Consider the following 22,570-nt stretch of genomic DNA (forward strand, 5'->3'; position numbering starts at 1 on the left):
ATTAAGCCCTATGGAAATGGAAATAATCACTAAAAGCCATGGCATGACATTTTACAAGGACCCACATATCTCTTATGTTCTTTACAAGAGCAATAATAGGCAAATTGGAAATTTGTAACAGTTTGAAAGATAAATAAGTTCTCAGAAAGAATAGGGAAATGAAATTGTCATTCTCCATTCCATCTTCCAACTGAGAAAATGCATTTGCGTATTCATCTAAAACTAAGTAAATCAAGTTTAAATATGTCATGTGGTTCTCACTGAGGAGAAAAGGTTAATAATCTAAATAATCTATTTGTTTACCTCTGAGTTCAAGTTTCTAAGTGGAATTGGATTACCGAATACTATAGTTGAAATGGAGTCAACAAGTGCCTATGAAGTTTACACTGCATGTCAAGCAGCTTGTAGGCATTTGGGATCATTTGGTTCATTTCATTCTTCCAACAATGCAGAGGAAGATTTTGTTGACTTCGTTACAGAGAAGAGAAAATTGGGATTTGGAGATTAAGTAATTTGTCCAAGAGTAGGTGAATGACACATCCAGGATTTGAACTCAGATCTTTTGATCCTATTTCCAACTTATTTTCATAAGGAACTTTAAAAAAATCATTTATCATATGCAGAAATATATCCAGAGAAGGCAAACTACTTTTACAAGATTACTCAGTTAATTCATTCAAATCAATTAAAAGATGCTTCCAAGGTTTCACCTGTGCAAAGTCCTGTGCAGGATAATCATAAACCACAGATTAAAAATGTTTTGAATGAAAAGAAAATAATAATAACAGGGTGTTCTGGAATGTCTGTATCTCTCTCCATAACCTAGACCCGCAGGGTTCTTCCTACTGATAATGTTTAACTTATGGAAATCTGAGAAACATTTGCTCAAGGATTCTTGCACATAGCAAATATAATTAAATTCTAGGTCGGGTTTATCACCAAAATCAACTATAGAGGATTGCATGGGATTTGAAAATAAAATCAAAATCAGCAAAGTTAATTACTGCCCAAAGTCTCAGAAATATTTATTAAGTCACCAAACCTCTTAGACCAAATTTCTGTTCCCTAACACAGTGAAACTCCAGCTAGTCATTGACCCTTTGGAACATTCCACAGGTTTAATTCAGTGAACTCACATATTTCATATGTCCAAGCCAAGTTTCCACTTGAAAATTATTCTGTGAGTTAAGATCTTACTTAGCTCCAAAAAGTTTCCTAAAAATAGCTTCACACATTTATTATAGACTTCCTTTTCATGAAAATGTTAAAAACTCATTCTAGGAGAACCTCTATAAAAGTCACTTAACATTTTTTCCTGATCAATTAAAAAAAACCTTAGATGTAATTAACAAATACAATATACATAATACTTTATTTAGGAGAAATAAAATCATGATATTTCTGTATGTGAAGTAAACTATTTTTGCCCTCTAGTTAATAGTTATGGATTTCCTCAATAAAACTGTCTTTGCTTCATTCTCTTATTCAACATCAGATTTAACAATGGATGCACATTTAATTCATCAAGTACACTAGGGGTTACATCTCCATGTTAAACCAAGTCAATAATGTTTTTGCATTGATATTTATTAAGCGACAGTCGCTAAATATGACTTGCAGAATGCATGGATGTTTGAGTTGGAGTAATGGACATTGCAAAGCCTCATGTGTGGTTTGGACAAAATAATGGGTTTGGCTCCCCTAACAGCATTCATGTAAGAATGAGCATAGTAGATTTCAATTAAAATATGAGATGTGTTTGGTAAACCATGAGGCTATGGTCCTGTTGTTTCCTAACTATAAGATTCAGCTAATTGGTATCCCAAGGGCCAGCCATAAGCCCAGTTAATAATGTGAAATAAATTAATGCTTGGATTAAAGCTGATGAGGTCCCTAAGAAACTTGGGAAAGACCTGCCCTTCAGGGGAGAGAGAAAATGACTTCTTTTTAAATATCTGGAAGGAGATTTCATGAGCCTTCACTAGTTGACCTCATGGGAATTTACGAGCATTTGTATACATGGGCGTACCTGCTCCTCTAGTTTATGCTGGAAAACTCTACCAGCTTTCCAGAAAACTTCCCCAGGGACACTTCTTTGGCTAAGATTGGTCCCCAACCACCTTTTCTTTCTCATTGCAGGGCACAAATTGACTTGGTTTTCTCTTCTATGTACCTGCCATTACCCACTCTATTCCTAGGGCTGGTTCCTTGCTCAAAGACAGCCCATTTGGGGTATAATCTCCCCACTTTTCTTTCCTTCTCTTCTAAAAACAAGCACATTTTATTTGAACCATGTCAACCTAAGTCTTAAAGTGAATCAAGGAAAAAAAAATAACAAAATAAACTTTTGAAGTAAAAAAGTATATCTTAATATGGTAACCTATAGAATTCTTACAGCCTCCATCCCCAAACTACAGCCTGACTCCCTTGTTACATGATAACTGGATTTCCTTACCTGATTTCCCTCTTTCTCCTCCAGTTCCCCTTCCCACCACATTCCAACAATGAGTTGGAGGGTTAGATTGAATGTAATTCAGTTAATGTCAATATAAACCTCATATATTTATCAGAGTCATCCTCAAAAAGCTTGATTGTCCTCCAAGCACAAAATTTTCAAAAATGAAAACGTTTTCATCAATAATTCTGATGCAAGCTCTGTCCAGCTGCTTAAATAGAAGAACTTGGGATGCCTGGGTGGCTCAGTGGTTCAGCATCTGCCTTCGGCCCAGGGTGTGATCCTGGAGTCCTGGGATCAAGTTCCACTTCGGGCTCCCTGCATGGAGCCTGCTTCTCCCTCTGCCTGTGTCTCTGCCTCTGTGTGTGTGTGTGTGTCCCTCATGAATAAATAAATAAAATCTTAAAAAATAAATAGAAGAACTCATGCACTGTGATGTGAGAATGATTCTCACAGAGCCTGTTTTCAAACTTGTGGAGCCTGCCTCTCACCTTCTTTCTTGAGCTCTTACAAGCTTTTCTGCACCTGAAATATAAATTCCCTTATAAGAATTTGTGCTTTGAGCACCTGGGTGGCTTCTTTGGTTGAGTGTCCAGCCCCTTTGGTTTTAGCTCAGGTCATGGTTTCGAGCCTCAAGTTAGGCTCCAAGTGTAGCTGGGAGTCTGCTTGAGGATTCCCTCTCTCTTTTCTCTTTCTCTTCCCATGCCTCCCACCCCACTCACTCATACTCTCTCTAAAATAAAATAGATAAATATGTTTTTTTAAAAAGGAAGAGAAAAAGAAAAAAAAAGACTTTATGCCTTAAGTAGGTAGAGGGAAGTGGAAAAAGGGAAACTGAAAAGTGTTCTGTACACTTGTACCAAAATGTTCTTTCCTAAGTGAAAGGCATTTGATTTGTCTTTCACAGGATTTAATTAATTATCTCCAAATAGCAGGATGAGGCCTATCTCAATCATGATCCTTATCCCAAAGTTTCATTTAGTCAGTTTCAAACAAGTCCCAGAGACATCGTGCCTTTGAGATAACTAGGATGTAGTCTAAGGTCAGACTATTATCCAGTACAACCCATTCAAATAAGTTAGATTGACTTTTCCAGTCTTCAGTAATTACAGAAGAATTATATACGTCACAAAAATCCCTATTTCCATTGAAGCAACATTCTATTGCCCACAAACATATAAACCAAAGTGGTGCAGCCTCTTCCAGTTGGGAATGTGTTGCCACCACTACATTGATGTGCTTAAGTTACATGGGCTATATCACTGAGTAACTGCAGCCTGAGTCACTACACATGGCATATCCTAAGGCCACCTGGACATCCAGAGAAGCATATGCATTTGCATCAGTCAGATCAAAGAGGGCTGTTGAGTCTGTGGGTCTGTATGCATCAGACAAAGAAGAATCAGGACCTGCCATGTCCACAGTTTTTGTTTTCATACAACGTGGACTAGACAACAAACCCAGCCTCCAGTCAGATTGTAAGCTGCAGCTGCTAACTGACTCAGTCATTACTGTTGGATCTAGGGACAATGAGAGCATTCATTGTCATTACCACCACCCTTGTACTTCCTAAGGTCTAAGGAATTCTTTCCCCATGGGCTAAGGTCCTTGTTCTTCTTACACCACCCTAACATTGGTATGCTCCATCCCAGTTCCTATTTTATCTTTTCCAATCATATCCTGCTTGACTAGACCTTTTGTTCTGAAAGATCAGAACAGAATCTTCTCATTTCAAAATACCTAAATATAACCTCCTATAATGGGTAAGCTCTACATGTTGGTTCTGATCATTACCAGGGAAGCAACAGAAAGGAAACAATCCCTTTATGGGAACAGCTGCATCCAGTGACCAAACTGCCTTTAAAGAAAATGTGGAGACCTGGAGGAGGTAAGGTAGCTATAGTCAGGAATTGTTTGAGTCAATTTTCTAAGAAGCCATTTCAGGGTTCCTCAATACCAGATGAATGTAGATGGTAGGGAGCAGGAAATGTCTGTTAAGCACTTTGAACATTGGCCCACAGCTGGGTGGCCTTTGTGACAAAAGATATAATATTGTCATACTGGAAAAGGTCCAGAAGCTGAAAGCATGATACAGCTGTTTCAAGAGCCATGATAGGGTAGCTGGAGTTGGCTGATAAATGGGAACCACACTTAACTAATTTCTCAGTCTCATTACTACTGCCATTTTGGGACAGATAACAGTTCTCTAGGGTGAGCACTGCCTGTGTGTTGTGGGATGTTTGTCATCATACTTGTGTCTACCCACTAGATGCCAGTTGTACATCTCCCCAAGCTATAAACAACCACGGCTCCAGGCAGTGTCAAATGTTCCCTGAAAGACAAAATTGCCCCCAGCTGAGAATCAGTACCATAATCTGAAAGCCTGTCAAAAGTGAAGAGGCACACTGATAGCCTGGAGGAAGGGACACAAATGCAACAAAGTCACTCCACTCCCTGGCAGGAGTCCCAAGTGCAGAATACAGTAGCAGCCTCTACATAAAACTATTTGCTGCTTGGTGGCCAGCCTGTAACAGTGGTAACATGAGTGGAGGGGCTCTACCACAAATTTGAATTCCATCAGTCTCATCAGAAAAAGAGCCCATACCATCAACATGAGTGACCAGACAGTTCAATCAGCAGCCATGATTCATTTCCATGGTTCAAGTCCCCCACCCCCAGAGGTGTGTCTTTAACCTGCAACCTAGAGTTTCCCAAGTGGCAGACCAAACACTACAGGATTGACAACAGCCCTAGGGTCATTAAAAATACAAGCTTCATTAAGGGAGTGCTGGCCAGAGCCACAAGAACAGCCTTGAGTATTACCCACCAGACAGTGAGTAGGTCCACTTTTGGTTCTGCAGAGCTGGTGCTGGAGCCAAACAGCCACCACAGCCCAGTGGACATCAGCAGCTTTCAGCTCAGCTGAAGCATCAGTGAACTAGCCCAGGCACGTAGGGAAGTCAGTGCACTGAGGGCCCTGCTGAGCCAGCACCTTTGCTTCAGGCAACCAAGGGAGTTTCTCCAAGAGAGGTAGATGCCCCTCCTTCATGCAAAATGATGGGATGACATGGTCAGGCCGGCTGCTCTGGCACACACCATTTCCACTTGGCCAGGAGGCCCCTTTAGTGCTCAAATACTCTGTGTATACCAAAGAAGTCCAATAAGGCACTTGGGCCTACCATCTGGTAGGGGTTGCTGAAAGGAACATAGTTTCTCTTTGATTGTCAGAGGAATTGAACTTTGTGAATTTGCTCACATAGTCCCAAGAAACTGTACTTGGCTAAGAGACCCTCTGACTTTTGTTGGGGCTTATCAGCTACTCTTACTGATAGGTGTGATGAGACTGCAGTCAGGACCCGTGAGGCTTGTCAACTGACATTGGGATAAGGGCTTCTGAGGGCATTCATTAGAACATCATCTAGAGGGTGAACACTGCCCATCATGCTAAATCCTCATGCTAAATCTTGATCCACACACTGGTGGCAAAGGGCAAGGGAATTTGTCTCACTGGCACTTCTTTACATACAGATCTGCCCTGAATGGAAGAGGGAGCCTCTTCATTGAGTAGAAATTTCACTTAACATTCATTCTCTTTAGGTTTATTATTTAGGAAATGTTCTCTGGACATAATTACCAAATTTCAGGACTTTTCATACCTAGTGAATTTCCACTGTCTCTATTACATCTTAAAACAAGGAAATTTTTTGTTCTATATTTTCTTACTAGATTTGACCATGATCTACTCCACCATCGTTCTCCCCTTCAAAATGCTTGATGGGATGAGCACTGGGTGTTATTCTGTATGTTGGCAAATTGAACACCAATAAAAAATTTATTATTAAAAAAAACACCCAATGTGTCTCATGGCCTTGGGGCTGGTTATTAGCATCTCAGTCTTTTTAAATTATTTTATCTTAATTAAATGTACAGGAGGTAAAGTTGGGTATCTTCAGCACACTTCTTAGGAATTGCTTTAATTCAGGGAATAGATAGGACAGAATGTTAAAGGGATATTGGGTCTTCTAAGTGCTTCTTATACTGTTCCCTCATTCAGTCATTCTGTTCCTTGAAGGAAATCTATTTCTTTTAAGCATAAATGTCCCAACCCCAACATCAATTATTGGCAGCTAACTACAGCTGCATAATTTTCTCTTCTGCTTTAAAATGCTTCCCTCACCCCTAGAATGAATCTAATAGATAGAGGTGAGACTCCTGGCCCAAGATTAACATCTTTCTGAGGAAGACATCACCTAAAGATAATTGAAATCAGTCATTCTTACCTAGGAGGAAAAATAAAATGTTGTTGGCACAAGCATTGGTCTAATAATCCTTTGTAAAGGCCACTGTGTTTTAGTTAGGGTTAGCCAAAAAGCAGAACCAATAGGAAATATATAGAGAGGCTGAGATGTCCCAGAATCTGCCATTTGCAAGCTGGAGAATGAGGAAAGCCATTAGTATAATTTACATCAAATCCAATTCAGTGGGATCCCTGGGTGGCGCAGTGGTTTAGCGCCTGCCTTTGGCCCAGGGCGCGATCCTGGAGACCCAGGATCGAATCCCACGTCGGGCTCCTGGTGCATGGAGTCTGCTTCTCCCTCTGCCTATGTCTCTGCCTCTTTCTCTCTCTCTCTGACTATCATAAATAATAAAAAAAAAAAAATCCAATTCAGTGAACCCAAGACCTGAGAACTAAGGGAGACAGTGGTATAAATCCCAGTCCAAAGGTACAATAAGATGAGATGCACTAGCTCAAGCTGTGAAGCAGGGGAAAGGGGGGGGGGGAATTCCTCGTTCTTCCACCTCTTGTTCTACTTTGTTCCATTTTTTTTAATCTATTCAGGCCCTCAACAGATTGGATATTGCCCACATTAGGAAGGGTCATCTTCTTTACTGAATCCACCTACACAATGCTAATCTCATCTGGAAACATCCTCACAGACACACCCAGAAATGAAGTTTAACCTGGGCATCCATTTGATACATAAAATCAACCATTATAAGCATTCTGCTTTGAAACAAAACCTGAATAGGAGCACCTATGTGGCTCAGTGGTTGAGCATCTGCCTTTGGCTCAGGTTGTGATCTCAGGATCCTGGGATAGAGTCCCACATCAGGCTCCCCACAGGGAGCCTGCTTTTCCCTCTGCCTACAATTCTACCTCTCTCTGTGTGTATCTCATGAATAAATAAATAAAATATTAAAAAAAGAAACCTATATAAAGAAAAACAAAATTAACTTGTCTACATCTTTAACTAGCAACAATTTTATTTTCCAAGCATATTTTACCTGAATAGTTTCATGTTGGCTCAAGCATTATAAATTTACATGTGTTTTAAACTGGGTTTTTGGGGAGTGAAGTAAGATGGCAGAAAAGGGGGGTCCTCAACTCACCTGGCCCCACAAACTTACCTAGGTAACTTTCAAAACGTCCTGAACACCTACAAATTCAACCTGAGATATAAAGAGAGAACAGCAGGAATGCTACAGAGAGAAAAGTTTTTGCTTCTAACAAGGTAGGAAGGTGAAAAAAATTGAAAAGTACTAAATTGGGGGTGGGGAACAACTAGCAGGTCTAATGGGGAGCAGTGAAATCCTCCAGGGCCTGAAAGCCCAGCCCTTGAGAAGAGGTAACTTTAAAAATCCGAGCCTGAGTTTTCCCTGATGTAAAAGGGCTTAGCAGGGAAATAAGGCAGAATCGCAGGTTGGGTAGTGAAGCATCAAGAGGCAGTGAAGCATCCCAGAGTCACTATAAGAGGAGGGGTGCTCGAGGGAAAGCTCACCCCAAACCTCGGTCTGATCTCAGTAAAGGGCTGGAGCGCTTCAGCCCTCTGGGGCATTTGAGAAAAGCCTGCTGGTTGCAAGGGCTGGCTCCAGAGATGCCTTTACCCTAGAGTCCAGCAACAGAGGAAGTGGCTGTCCTCCATCTCCTTCCAGAGGTGGTAACCAGGAGAATGGGTCCACTGGTGCAGAGTCTTGGATCTGAGGGTGCTGAAGTGGACAAAACTAGCTATCCTCCATTCCCCCTGGGACAGGCAGAATGGGAGGGAGTACTGCACACAGGAAAGCAAGAATTCTCCTGCCACTGGACACCCAGCAAGCTGTGCAGCTCAGTGCACCCGCACCTACCGACAGGAGCATCTAGGCTAGTGTGGACCCGGAGACTGTGGTTAATTACTCTTGGGGAGCTCGACTCCAGAGCTAGAAATTGGCTGCAGCCTTTTTTTTTTTTTTTTTTTTTCATTTCTCTTGGTTTCACCTTGTGCCTGGGGGAGGCGGGACCTCTAAGGAACAAAGGTCTCACAGGTACACAGCCCATACTGAGACCAGCACCTGGCAAGGGTGGAGCCTCTCCACCCAGGCACACAACACCTAAGAATCAGCACTGCAGACTCCTCCACCAGAGGACCAGCTGGAAGAACAAGGGAAGACAAAGTTTATTGACCAAACAGAACTGGAAAGCTCCAGGACTGAGGGAAAATAGTATATAGAACAACATGGTCCCTCTTTATGTTTTTTTTTTTTTTCTTTTTCTTTTTTCATTACAACTCATTTTTACATCAGGCCAAAAATTCCCCAATATTTTTTTCTCTTTTCCCATCTTAACTACAATATTTTACCAACTCTTCAATTTTAAGTTTTTTTTCCTTTTGACTTTCATATTTCTACAATTACATGCCTTAGATGTATTTTTCACTTCTGGATTCCCTTCAATGTATTCAATTTAATTTTGAGACATATACAAGATATGAATATTTGTTTTTTGTTTTGTCTGTCTTGTTTTGTTTTACAATGGTGGAAGTTAGTACCTTCAAACACAGCACCAACATACACCCAGAACCAAGTGGAACACCGTTTGGGTTCATTTTGTGAGATTATATTCTGCCTTCCTTCCCATTCTGCCTCTCTCTTTTATCTTGTTTAGGTTTTTGTGGTCAATGTTGGGTCTCTATATAAGTATTGCTAGTTTATGGCATTGAGCATCTTCGAACATACAGAACAAAACACACTAAAAACCAAGAAGATCGTCTTCTAGGATCCCTGAGGGAGATTATATTTTCTCTCCACAACCACTTCCTCACCACCACCATCCACCACCACCCCCTGATTTTGTTTTCTTTTCTTTCTTTTTTCTTCTTCTTCGCTTTTTTTTTTATTTTTACTACTTTGTTTTAAAATTTGTTTTTAACTTTAATGATCCATTTTTTAAAAATTTTGTTATGGTCTTCCTTTTTTTAATTTTCTGGTCTCTGAAGATTTTGGAATCATCTAGGGTGTATTTTATGTAGATCATGGTTGATATTTTTGACTCAGCTCACTCAGCCACTCTGCACTGGACAAAATGAATAAAAGGAAGAATTCAACACACACACACACACACATACACACACACATACAAAAGAACAGAAGCAATACTCTCTGCCACAGAGTTACAGAATTTGGATTTAAATACATTGTCAGAAATTAAATTCAGAGGTATGATTATAAAGTTACTGGTGGCTCTGGAAAAAGGCATAAGGGACTCTAGAGACTTTGTTACCATAAAATTGATAACTAATCAGGCTGAAATTAAAAATAGATTAACTGAGGTGCAGTCTAAACTGGATGCTCTAACTGCAAGGGTTAATGAGGTGGAAGAGAGAGTGAGTGACATAGAAGACAAGTTGATGGAAAGAAGGAAGCTGAGGAGAAAAGAGAAAAACAACTCATGAGGGAAGGCTTAGGGAAATAAATGATAGCTTGAAAAGGAAGAATATATGTCTAAGTGGGATTCCAGAAGAGACTGAGAGGTAGAGAGGACCACAAAGTATATTTGAACAAATCATAACTGAGAACTTCTAACCTAGGAAAGAAAACAGGCATTCAAATCTAAGAGATAGGGAGGATCTCCCCAAAATTAAAAAAAAAAAAAAAAAAATTAGCACCTTGACATTTAATAGTGAAACTTGCAAATCTCAAAGATAAAGGGAAAATTCTTAAAGCAGCTAGAGACAAGAGATACTTAACTTATCTAGGGAGAAATATCAGTTTCACAGCAGACCTCTCCACAGAGACCTGGCAGACCAGAAAGGGATGGCATGATATATTCAGGGAACAAAGTGAGAAGAACATGCAGCCAAGAATACTTTATCCAGTAAGGCTCTCATTCAGAATAGAAGGAGAGATAAGGAGCTTCCAGCATAGGCAGAAACTGAGGGGATATGTGACCACCAAACCAGCTCTGCAAGAAGTATTAAGGGGGACCCTGTAAAAGAAAGAAGAAGCCCAAATAAATAATCCACAAAAACAGAGACTGAATGGGTATTATGATGACACTACATTCATATCTTTCTATAGTTACTCTGAACATGCATGGGCTAAATGATCCCATCAAAAGACATAGGGTATCAGACTGGATAGAAGAGCAATACCTATCTATATGCTATCTACAAGAGACTCATTTTAGACCTAAGGACACTTCCAGACTGAAATTGAAGGGGTGGAGAACCATATATCATTCAAATGATTCAAGATGGGGTAGCGAACCTCATGTCAAATATATTAGAGTTTATCCCAAAGACTGTAGTAAGAGATGAAGAGGAACACTCTATCATACTTAAAGGGTATATCCAACAAGAGGACATAACAATCAACAATATTTATGCCTCTAATATGGAAGCTGCCAAGTATATCAATCAATTAATAACCAAAGTAAAGAGATACTTAGATAATAATAAACTGATAGTAGGAGACCTCAACACGGTACTTTCTGCAAATAAGCACAACATCACAAAAGAAACAAGGGCCTTGAATGATACACTAGACCAAATAGATTTCACAGATATATACAGAGCTTTCCATCTGAACACAACTGAGTACACATTCTTATCAAGTGCACATGGAACTTTCTCCAGAATAGACCACATACTGGGTCACAAATCAGGTCTTAACTGATACCAAAAGATTGGGATTGTCCCCTGCATATTCTCAGACCACAATGCTTCGAAACTTACACTCAATCACAAGGAGAAATTTGGAAGAAACTCAAACACATGGAGGTTAAACAGCATCCTGCTAAAAGATAAATGGGTCAAGCAGGAAATTAAAGAATAATTTAAAAGATTCATGGAAACTAATGAAAATGAAGATACAACCGTTCAAAACCTTTGGGATACAGCAAAGCAGGCCAAAGAGAGAAATACAAAAAAAAAAAAAAAAACAAAGAGAGAAATACATCACAATACAAGCATTCCTCAAAAAATTGGAAAAAAAACTCAAATACACAAGCTAACATTGCACCTAAAAGAACTGGAGAAAGAACAGCAAATAAAATCTAACCAATCAGAAGAAGAGAGTTAATAAGGATTCGAGCCGAACTCAATGAAATTGAGAACAGAAGAACTGTGGAACAGATCAACAAAACCAGGAGTTGGTTCTTCGAAAGAATTGATAAGATAGATAAACCATTAGCCAGCCTTATTAAACAAAAAGGAAAAAGGACTCAAATTAATAAAATCACTAATGCAAAAGGAGAGATCACAAACCATACCAAAGAAATACAAATGATTTTAAAAACATATTATGAGCAGCTATACGCCAATAGTTAGGCAATCTAGAAGAAATGGATGCATTTCTGGAAAACAACAAACTACCAAAACTGGAACAGGAAGAAATAGAAAACCTGAACAGGCCAATAACCAAGGAGGAAATGTAAGCAGTCATCAAAAACCTCCCAAGACACGAAAGTCCAGAGCCAGATGGCTTCCCAGGGGAATTCTATCAAACGTTCAAAGAAGAAAGAATACCTATTCTATTAAAGCTGTTCCAAAGGATAAAAGGGGATGGAATATTTCCAAACTCGTTTTATAAGGCGAGCATCACCTTAATTCCAAAGCCAGACAAAGACCCCACCAAAAAGGAGAATTATAGACCAATATCCCTGATGAACACAGATGCAAAAATTCTCAACAAGATACTAGCCAATACGATCCAACAGTGTATTAAGAAGATTATTCACCATGACCAAGTGGGATTTATCCCCGGGATGCAAGGTTGGTTCAACACTTGTAAAGCAATCAATGTGATTGATTATATCAACAAGAGGAAAAACAATAACCATATGATCCTCTCAATAGATGCAGAGAAAGCATTTGACAAAATACAGCATCCATTCCTGATCAAAACTCTTCAGAGTGTAGGGATAGGGGGAACATTCCTCAGCATCTTAAAAGCCATCTATGAAAAGGCCACAGCAAATATCATTCTCAACGGGGAAACACTGGGAGCCTTTCCCCTAAGATCAGGAACAAGATAGGGATGTCCACTCTCACCACTGCTATTCAACATAGTACTAGAAGTCCTAGCCTCAGCAATCAGGCAACAAAAAGAAATAAAAGGCATTCAAATTGGCAAAGAAGAAGTCAAACTCTCCCTCTTCACAGATGACATGCTACTGTACATCGAAAATCCAAAAGACTCCACCTCAAGATTGCTAGAACTCATACAGCAATTTGGCAGTGTGGCAGGATACAAATTCAATGCCCAGAAGTCAGTGGTATTTCTCTACACTAACAATGAGACTGAAGAAAGCGAAATTAAGAAGTCAATCCCATTTACAATGGCACCCAAAAGCATTAGATACCTAGGAATAAACCTAACCAAAGAGATAAAGGATCTATATCCTAAAAACTACAGAACACTTCTGAAAGAAATTGAGGAAGACACCTTTGTGTCTTTGTGTCTTTAGACACATCTCTTTAGGTGGAAAAATATTTCATGCTCATGGATTGGCATAATTAATATTGTGAAAATGTCAATGTTACCCAGGGCAATATACACGTTTAATGCAATCCCTATCAAAATACCATGGACTTTCTTCAGAGAGTTAGAACAAATTATCTTAAGATTTGTGTGGAATCAGAAAAGACCCCGAATAGCCAGGAGAATATTAAGAAAGAAAACCATATCTGGGGGCATCACAATGCCAGATTTCAGGTTGTACTACAAAGCTGTGGTCATCAAGACAGTGTGGTACTGGCACAAAAACAGACACATAGATCAATGGAACAGAACAGAGAACCCAGAAGTGGACCCTCAACTTTATGGTCAACTAATATTCAACAAAGCAGGAAAGACTATCCACTGGAAAAAAGACAGTCCCTTCAATAAATGGTGCTGGGAAAATTGGACATCCACATGCAGAAGAATGAAACTAGACCATTCTCTTACACCATACACAAAGGTAAATTCAAAATGGATGAAAGGTCTAAATGTGAGACAAGAATCCATCTAAATCCTAGAAGAGAACACAGGCAACACCCTTTTTAAACTTGGCTACAGCAACTTCCTGCAAGATCCATCTATGAAGGCAAGGGAAACAAAAGCAGAAATGAATTATTGGGACTTCCTCAAGAGAAGAAGCTTCTGCACAGCAAAAGAAACAGTCAAAAAGACTAAAAGACAACCTACAAAATGGGAGAAGATATTTGCAAATAACATATCAGATAAAGGGCTAGTATCCAAGATCTATAAAGAACTTACTAAACTCAACAGCAAATAAACAATCCAATCATGAAATGAGCAAAAGACATGAACAGAAATTTCACCAAAGACATAGACATGGCCAAAAAGCACATGAGAAAATGCTCCACATCACTGGCCATCAGGGAAATATAAGTCAAAACCACAATGAGATACCAGTGAGAATGTGGAAAATTCACAAGACAGGAAACAACAAGTGTTGGAGAGGATGTGGAGAAAGGGGAACACTCTTACACTGTTTGTGGGAATGTGAACTGGTACAGCCACTCTGGAAAACTGTGTGGAGGTTCCTCAAAGTGTTAAAAATAGATCTGCCCTCGGACCCAGTGATTGCACTGCTGGGGATTTACCGTAAAGATACAGATGCAGTTAATGGCAGGACACCTGCACCCCAATTTCCACAATTGCCAAACTGTGGAAGATCTGGAGAGTATTATGCTGAGTGAAGTAAGTGAATCAGAGAAGGACAAACATTATATGGTCTCCTTCATTTGGGGAATATAAAAAATTGTGAAAGGGAGTAAAGTGGAAAGGAGAGAAAATGAGTGTGAAATATCAGTGAGGGTGACAGCAGAAGAGAGACTCCTAACTCTGGGAAACGACCAAGATGTAGTGGAAAGGGAGGTGGGCAGGGGATTAGGTTACTGCGTGATGAGCACTGAGGGGAGCACTTGATGGAATGAGCACTGGGTGTTATGCTATATGTGGCAAATCGAACTCCAATAAAAACATATATAAAAATAAGTAAATTTTAAGAGTGTAAAAATACATAGATACATACATACATACATACATACATACAATTTAAATAAAATAAACAGGGCTTTTATTTCATTCACACCATTCCCAGTCAGTTGCCTCCAAAGGTTGTAGATGGATTTTATATCTTTCATGTGAAAGAAACTTGGATTCAGTCAGAGACCCATCATCAACTCTTTCCCCTGCTAGCTGGATAATCTTGCACAAACCACAAGAATTTCAAAAAGCTCCAACTTGCCGTTTTGTAGGAAGAGATCACTAATAAATATCCTAGTTATTGAATGAGGGTGAGTCCTCCTGCTGTAAGGTTGTCTGTGATAGATGTCACTTCCCAGGTAAAGAGTAGAAGGGTGGCTGTGAGCTTTCTATGTGCTGTCCTTCCCTTTTGGTATAGAGCATGGAAGCCATATGACTACATTGGCAGGAGCCACCAGGATTGCTGAGGCACAGCATGGAGAGGGGCTGTGTTGGGGGAACTGTCCAACATGCTTCAGGATTTGTGTGGTGAAGAACTAAATCACTCTAGAAGGTCATTGAGATTTTGGATGTATAGGTCACCATAGCTAAACTTTGCCTAGCCTCTCCAATATACCATTCCATTTTTATTGCATGAGAAGCTATCCTTGAAAGTGAAACATGCACAGTTGATTTAACAAAGTCCAAAGACAATCATTATCTCTACCATCCTCCCAAACAATAAAAGTACCTCTGAATTCTTAATTACATTAGCTACTTTCCCTTGCAATCTTACATGTGATTGTCATCCGTTTTAGTTCCATCTTCACTTAAAACCTCAATATTGACCATTTTATTATGATTTTTTATTCTTTATACAAATATTTTTTCTTTAGATCTACCTACAGAGTTAGTAATTTTTGCTCACCCTTCCTTGCTGCATGACACTATTTCAGTTCAGGTTTCATGTCTTGTACTAAAGTAAATCCTTCAACAGCCATTGCTACACTAGACAGGAAGATAAATTTTCTAAATTTTTCCTTTTTTCTGAAACGTTTTTATTTTACCTTCCCTTTGGGAAAAAATAGTTAAATGGGTATAGAATTTTAGTTGTCAACAGTTTTGTCTCAGAATTTTAAATAGAGATCACTGTCTCTTGTCCTCCATAGCAGGGGTCAGAAAACTTTTTCTGATAGACCATATGATTCCCATCAGAGCCACTCAACTGTATTGGTTGCATGAAAGCAGCCAAAAAATATGTAAATGAATGGGCATAACTGTGTTTCAGTAAAACCGTATTTGCAAAAACAAGTCTCTGAACCATTGATTGTTGTTTGCTGATCTCTGCTTTATAGTAAAATTGAGAAATCTGCTCTGAGTCTGATTGCTTCCTTTCTTTTAAAGAAATCTGCCTTAGGCTCTCTTCTTTGTCTTTGGTGATCAGTATCGTGGTGTAATTTATTTCATAAATGAGACTTCCTCTGAATTAATGCCTCCTGAATCTGAGGAGCAATATCTTCAATGATTTCTAAGAGAATTACAACTACTACCTCCTCAAACACCACCCCCCCCTCCCCCCCACCCCAGCCATTCTTTCAGCTTTTGTTTTCTGGAAGTTATAGTAAATATAAATAAAAATGGACTCCTGGGGAATTTGGGTGGCTCAGTCAGTTAAGCATCCAACTCTTGATCTCAACTCAGGCCTTGATCTCAGGGCCATGAGTTCAAGCCTTGCATTGGGTTCCACATGGGGCATGGAGTCTACTTAAAAAAAAATAAAAAATGAACTCCTAACCAATGTATCATTCATATTCTGGTTCATACTTTTTATCTTGTTTTTCTCTGTGCTGTATACTCCTTAGATGTTTAATTCATTCAGCAAGTCTCTCTTAACCTATGTCTAACATGCTGTTTCACACACTGAAGTTCTCTTACTTCCTTTAAAAATATCTCTCTTTTTAGGGGTGCCTGGGTGGCTCAGTTGATTAAGAGTCTAACTCTTGGCTTCAGCTCAGGTTGTGATCTCATGGGTCAATAGACTGAACTCCAGGTCAGGCTCCACACTCATCCAGGAATCTGCTTGAGGAATGTCTCCCTCTGCCCCTACCCCTTCTTGTGCATGCACACACATGCTATCTCTCTCTCTCTCAAATAAAATAAATAAGTCTTTAAAAAAACTTTCTTTTTTAAAGTATCTTGTTATTTGTCATGGCTTTTCAATTCTATCTTACATACTTTTAACCATTTAAAAAATATTTTTATGGTGTTTATTTGATAGTTTTATCACCTGACATTTTTTTTTCAGGGTTTAATCTTATAGTTTCTTGCTTCTATTGACTTTCATTCATGGTAAATTATTTCCTCCTGTCCTTTATGATTGTAGATTATGAGTTCATCATCATCAGGGCTTTATCTATAGGAATCATGTGAGAATTATCCCCACAAATAAGGCTTGCACTTTCTTTTGCCAGAAATCCCATGAAAATGTGCCTTCAACCATTTCATATATTAATTCCATGGCTGGGGAATTATTGTACTACTCTAGCAATATAAATATGAACTTCAAATTCATGTAAGTTGCAGGCAGAATATTGTAAATTCTAAGATTGGCATTTTCTCCATTCAGAGCTTAGACTAAGACTGGGTTTCACTGAGAGTGTAGGTCTTTATGTTTCTGTCTTGGTGTGTGAATCTCGGTTTCTAATATACACCTGGGGCTCAAAGGCATACCTTATCTCCTTACCTGGTATCAACATTAAAGTTCAAGCTCTTCAATTACAAACAGCAGGAGTAAGTTTCCTCAAAGCTAAGCAGCTGTAATCATAGCTTACACTTCTTGTTATTTCTTTCTTCTTTGTAGTCTCCTATAAAATTATCTCACATTTTTCCTTTGTTTTTGTTTCCTGAAAGAAAAACACACACACTTAAAGGATATTTGCCGGGCTTTATCCAACACCCTATGTGATGGGGAAAGAGAGGATTTTCACGTTGTGCTTCTCAAATATTTATTAGGTCACACTTATTTTGAAAGGATAGTGTAATGTGTTATCTATAGATATGACAGGCCTGGATTTAAATCCAATAAGTCAAAATAATAAATCTCATCCTTATCGGTCAGATCAGTTTCAGGAAAAAAAAATACTTTAACCAATTAATGAAGCAAGGGATTCCATACTGAGAATTAGATGCTTAAACCTGTTCACAGAGCCAGAGTGGTTGGCTCTAGACTTCCTGGTAGAATTGATGCCCAGAACTAGGGAACTGGGCTCTCAAAAGAGCTATTGCCTTTCGGAAGCACAGTGTTCACTGTGATGCAGAAATGGGAAACTACTGTACTGTGACACAGCCATGCTGCACCTGCTAACCCACAAAAGCAAAACACAATGCAGATGGACATTCTCAACCCTGTCTCTTGATAACCCACTAATGACCAAAGCCAGCAAGTCAGCCAGAAGTGTACCGCCCACACCATCTCTGGCTTCCTAATCTAAGACTTTCTATTTGAAACAACAAATCAGTCAGAACTCACATCTGCAGTATGATGTGGCAAGGGTAAGATCTAGCTTTCCATCTTCTGTAGGATAGATGCTAAAAGAGCCAGTTCATGGTATCAACAAGGAGGCTGAGCAAGGAATAAATGAAGCCATGTATATTAAGTGTTTGGCACTGAGCCTGGCATATAGCAAATGCCCTTTCAGTTCCCAGTGCCCTGAGTAATTTAAAACCATTCCTAGTGAGGCAGAACTTGTGCCATCTCAGAGGTCCCTTAGACATGAACACATGGGGCTTGCTCACTCATGAAGGCATTAATTTCACTAAAACTTGATTTCTTTTATGAAAAGAGAACAATAGTGGTGATTTAGAAATTAAATCCATGGTTATCCTCCATGGGGTTTCATTACTTGGCCAGTCAGACAGGGATTAATGCACCAACTATAGCAGTCACAACATCAACTCTGAGGGCTAGCACTGTGTCCAAAATATGGAAAGCATTCCTGTTCCAGATGGTAGCCCATACACAGCAGTGCAGAGAGTGGCAGTGTGGTGACTCCATTACTGAAGACAAACCCCAACAACTCCTATGGCCATTCACATACAGGGCCAGCAAGGACAAGTTCAGACCCCGCAGCTGAAAGCATCTCTCCTCCTGATGGTATGAAATGCTGCCCCAAATACCTCATCCTGCCCATGAGGTATTCTTCATTGTATGTAATGTGGAATTCTGCACAAAGAGGGAAAAGGGCATAAATACTGTAGCTGAAGGTATTTGACACAAAAGAAATAAACTAAAATAATATAAAATTCAAAAAATAGTAAAATAAAACTTCCACAAATACCTTTCTCCTGACACTGTGAAGTATATATTAGCAAATTACTACTAAGTAGGCCAGTCAATTATGCATATGCATAAATATGAAATTATACTGTGAAGTGTTTCAATATAGGAGTTTTTTAAGTGGACATAAAGGAAAAAAGCAGAATCGACTTTTATACTGCATGACTCAGCATGGTATTTGCCATCACATCTGACCCACAGCAAGGGCTGTCCAAATCAGAGTTGTCACAGTGAGTTCTCTGGTTCAACATTTCTACATTCATCTCACTTAATTCTCATAGTGACTCCTGAGGCAGACACAGGCTACTCACCACACAATTCAATTTGTTCCTGGAGAGAGCTGCAAGTCTGGACATTTTAAGGTAGATCTTATCTTATATGGGTAAAATTGTATACATTAGAGGTCTTGTGCCAGAAATCAATTTCGTCCTCACAAAAATATCAGAATTGATTACCAAAAATGAATGAAAAACAAATAAGGCAAAAACTTATGTTTTGCAAAGACATGTAAAGACTTTATGGCCAAATAGTCAATGTATATAACATGACCATTTGGAGGAAGGACAGGGGTTCCATCTGCACTACACTGGCTGGCACTTATAACCTTGTGAAACTGGACTCCAAATAATGTCTCCTTTTTCTGATAAATCTCCTGTATTAAACATCTATTCAAAATCAGGGTCATTGTCGCAAATCTTCTCTTTGCCAGTTGGATACTCTCCCATGCCTCTAAAATCAGGAAACACATGGCAAATGCTAGGCCAGAGATATTTTCATTCAGTTCCTTTTAAAATATTTGACTCTGAACACATTCACATCTTTGCTGGGAATCTTTTTTGTTTCTTCACTTCCTTTTATATGTTGTTTTTCTGATTATTGAATTATAGAAATTTTTTATATACTTTGGATACAAGGATATAAGTTCTTTATCAGATATATGTATTACAAATATTTATTTTATTTTATTTTATTTATTTTATTTTATCTTATTTTCATCATGATAAGTGTACTTTTTAATCCCCACCCCCTATTTCACCAATCCCATCACCTACCACTCCTCTGGTAACCATCAATTTGTTCCCTGGCTAACAATCTGTTTCCTGGTTTTTCTCTCTCTCTCTCCCTCTTTTTTTCCTTTGCCTGTTTATTTTGCTTCCTAAATTTACTGGGTATCCATTTAGTATGTACACTGGCATTAATCCTGAAGACCATACTTATTAGCATTACAAAGCTTCTAATAGTGGCCAGAGCATGTAAAACCCTTCCAAATCAAGGACCACCTGCTTCAGAATCCCCATTGAACAGGTGATGTGCCAAGAGGAATTTTTTAACTTGCCTGAAGTCCTGAGCATAAGTGTCACTCTGTACTTGATTTCAATTCTAACTAAAACTTCAAGTTGTTTTTTCCTCAGTGGAGGACCTTTCTAATGACAATATATATTTGTTCAACATAAGAAGTACCAGGCGTGAATAGACATTTCTCTACAGAAGATATACAAGTGGCCAAATAACAATGAAAAAATGTTCAACATTATTAACATTTTTTCATTGTTTTTTGGCCACTTGTATATGAGATAATACCACACATCCATTAGGATGACTATAATAAAACATCAGAAAATTACTGTTGTGAGTGGACAAAATTGGAATCCTCATGCTCTGTTGATGGAACTGTAAAATGGTGTAGCCACTACGGAAAACTGTACAGTTGTTCCTCAAAAAATTAAACATAGCATTTCTATATGATCTGGTAATTCCAAAAGAAGTGAAAGTAGGAACTTGGACAACTATCTGTATATTTATTTCAATGCATTATTATTCACAATAGCCAAAAGGTGGAAACAACATGTCCATCAATGGATGAATAGATTTTAAAAATGTGATATACCCATACAATGGAATATAATCCAGTCTTTTTAAAATGAGGCAATTTTGACACATGGTATAACATGGATGAACCTTGAATACATTATTCTAAGTAAAACAAAAAGACAAATATTGTATGATTTCACTTATATGAGGCACCTAGAGTCACCAAATTGATAGAGATAGAAAGTAGAATGGTAGTTGCCAGGGGTTGGGAGGGTGAGGGAACGGACAGTTAATATTTAATGAGTGCAAAGTTTAGGAAGATGAAAAGTTCTGGAGATGGATGATGGTGATGGTTGCACCACAACGTGAATGTACCTGAGCCACTGAACTGTACACCCATAAATGATTAAGATAGTAATTTTATGTTATGTAAATTTTACCACAAGTTAAAAAAAAGTACCAGCCATTCGACTTAGTAATACCCATCACTTTTCTTGGAATTGTGCCACCAGACCCTCCTGACAGTTATCTTCAGCCTGATGTGGCAGATAAGGAGATGTGTCATGCAGACCAATAGTCTCAGCACCCACAGCAGGTAACCAGACTCCAGGACATCTGTTCATTCAATCACAAAGAAAAGCCAGCCAGCAGCAGTGCTGCAACACCACTGCAGAGTCCACAGAGCAATGCAAGCTCTTAGCTGGTGGCAGCTACATGCTCCTTGAGAAATAGGCCCCAAGCACCTGTGTCTCCAGCCCAGTGACCTGAACAGCTCTCTAAACTGGGTCAGAAAGGGGAACAAGGAATCCATTCATCATTTAGAAACTGCACATTGAAGTTACTGAAGTTTTACAGCATTTCAGTTCTGCCAATATAAATGGAAGAAGTGGGTGGATGAGCCTTCAGGGTAAATGCTTGCAGAAGAAACCTAGCTTGTAGGTATATAGCTTTTACTCAATTAAAATGATATCCAGTTGATATCTTTGACATTTTCCCTCTTGAATATTTTCCTTTAAAGTCCTAACACACTAATCAAGTGATATGGTTTTATTCACTCAAGAGAAACTATTAACAAAACAAAGCAAAAAAAGAAAAGAAAAACAAAAGCCCCAAATGGAGTCATTTGCCCTCCATGACAGAAAACCAAGACCTAATTACAAGTTTCAACCTATCCTAGGAATGTGATCTTCTAAGCATTAATCTGAAATTTCCTGATCTCCACTAGTGAGGTCACCTGTGAGATAAAAATCCTGCTGTTCTCTTCCTCCTCCAAAAGAAGGTGACTAGGCCTGAAACTGTCCTTTCCTTTCTTTTCCTAACAATGTTTTGCCTCCCCTCTCTTTCCTATAAAAGCCTCCCACTTTATACGACTCCTAGAAGCATCTCTCTACTTGCTAGAGGAGATACTGTCCAATTCATGAATCCATTGGTAAAGCCATTTAGATCTTCAAGTTTACGCAGTTGAACTTTGTTTTTTAACATAACTGATTAACTACTGTGTGCAAGAGAACCTTAAAAGGCAAACTTTTATGTCTTATTCTCAAGGAATCTACATCCCCTTAGAATTGAATTCTCATCTTTTCTCCTGAATCTCCTAAATGGGTCCGAGGAAATAGATATACACAAAGGTGGTCTCTAAAAGCCAAACCAGAAAACCAGGTTATGCAGAGTCAACAATCCACTGCCTGATACTTAGAATTTAAAATCTGAAATTTTATTTTCGGTTTGAAATTATT

The 22,570-nt window shown here is 38.9% G+C and overlaps 2 long non-coding RNA genes across 2 annotated transcripts in view; one reads left to right on the forward strand and one right to left on the reverse strand.

Moving 5' to 3' along the window:
* LOC144295861 (uncharacterized) overlaps positions 1-22,570 on the forward strand; it is a 135,500-nt gene that overhangs the window by 52,004 nt on the left and 60,926 nt on the right. The gene's annotated exons all lie outside the window — the stretch shown is intronic.
* LOC144295867 (uncharacterized) overlaps positions 1-22,570 on the reverse strand; it is a 77,551-nt gene that overhangs the window by 10,508 nt on the left and 44,473 nt on the right. Inside the window, exon 2 of the long non-coding RNA XR_013362976.1 lies at positions 17,430-17,589. This is a non-coding gene — a long non-coding RNA (uncharacterized LOC144295867). The remainder of the gene's footprint in view (positions 1-17,429; positions 17,590-22,570) is intronic.

Source organism: Canis aureus, chromosome 2, assembly GCF_053574225.1.
Source record: "Canis aureus isolate CA01 chromosome 2, VMU_Caureus_v.1.0, whole genome shotgun sequence".
Lineage (NCBI taxonomy): Eukaryota > Metazoa > Chordata > Mammalia > Carnivora > Canidae > Canis > Canis aureus.